The 983-nt window shown below is 39.3% G+C and overlaps 1 long non-coding RNA gene across 1 annotated transcript; it reads left to right on the top strand.

The window, feature by feature from the left end:
• The first annotated feature begins 116 nt into the window (after positions 1-116).
• On the top strand, positions 117-753 carry LOC111656740 (uncharacterized). Its single transcript, XR_002760890.2, has 2 exons — positions 117-203; positions 428-753. It is a non-coding gene; the product is annotated as an uncharacterized LOC111656740 (long non-coding RNA).
• Positions 754-983: the final 230 nt, after the last annotated feature.

Here is a 983-nt window from a genome sequence, read left to right as displayed (position 1 = left end):
GGAGTCAGGCACTGACAAGAAGGCGTTGGCACTGCTGAATCCAGTGTTTACAGTCTGTCAATGTGTGTGTCGTGTTGATTTGAGAATTGCTGTTTATATTGTGACTCTTTACTCCTCAGGGCTGTTTTGAACACATCCTGGAGACCCTCAAAGAGCATGCTAACATTGTGGGAGGAATTGCAGCAGGAATTGGAGTCTTAGAGGTAAAATAATGACGCGGAAAATGCCAAATATAGAGTTTGAATGTGCTGCCTTTGGCTGAAAGACAGTGGTGAATCAAACAGCTCCAACAGAGCTCCAAATGTGTTATTCTTGTGGGATATTTTCTTTTATTTATAATATGTGTGAAGTGCTAACCCTCTTTTTCTGGTAAACCTACAGTATATTGCAACAACAAATCAAAATTTGCACCGTCTTCTTTCCTCAGATTGCCGCCATGGTAGTGTCTATGTACCTATACTGTCACCTGGACAACAGAGTCAGCTGAGACGCCTCCAGGGAAACATGAAAACATGACAGACCTGACATAGATGGATCACATGTGATTCAGTTTTTAAAAATCAATAATCTCATGTTTACGCTCTGTCACCCACACACTTTTTTTTCCAGGGAAACCTTTAGTTTTACTATGAAGTCGTGTTTATGATGCCATGATGTTTTATGTGTAGTAAAAACTTACAGCTACTTCCTGTCTTTATATGAACAGTTAAAAAGTGCACATATCCATGTTTGTCAATAAAATATTTCAAACTACTTTTTTTTTAATCAAAGAAGGATTAAATTTTATATATATATATATAAATCACTGCACACTTCCTGCTCAGCAGCAAACAGCAGAGAAACAGATACCAGCTGGTGTAGCAAGAGGAACATCAAGCAGCTAAAGAGCCAGAGTTTTGGCTGGACTGAGCTACATCCACAAATGTCTGTGACTGACTCACTGAGTGAGTGATGAAGTTACACCATTCCTATTCCCATTGACC

The sequence above is a fragment of the Seriola lalandi genome, unplaced genomic scaffold (assembly GCF_002814215.2).
Source record: "Seriola lalandi dorsalis isolate HSWRI2012SDOR001 ecotype SW California unplaced genomic scaffold, Sedor1 jcf7180001976777, whole genome shotgun sequence".
NCBI lineage: Eukaryota > Metazoa > Chordata > Actinopteri > Carangiformes > Carangidae > Seriola > Seriola lalandi.
This window is presented reverse-complemented; position numbering and strand designations above follow the sequence as displayed.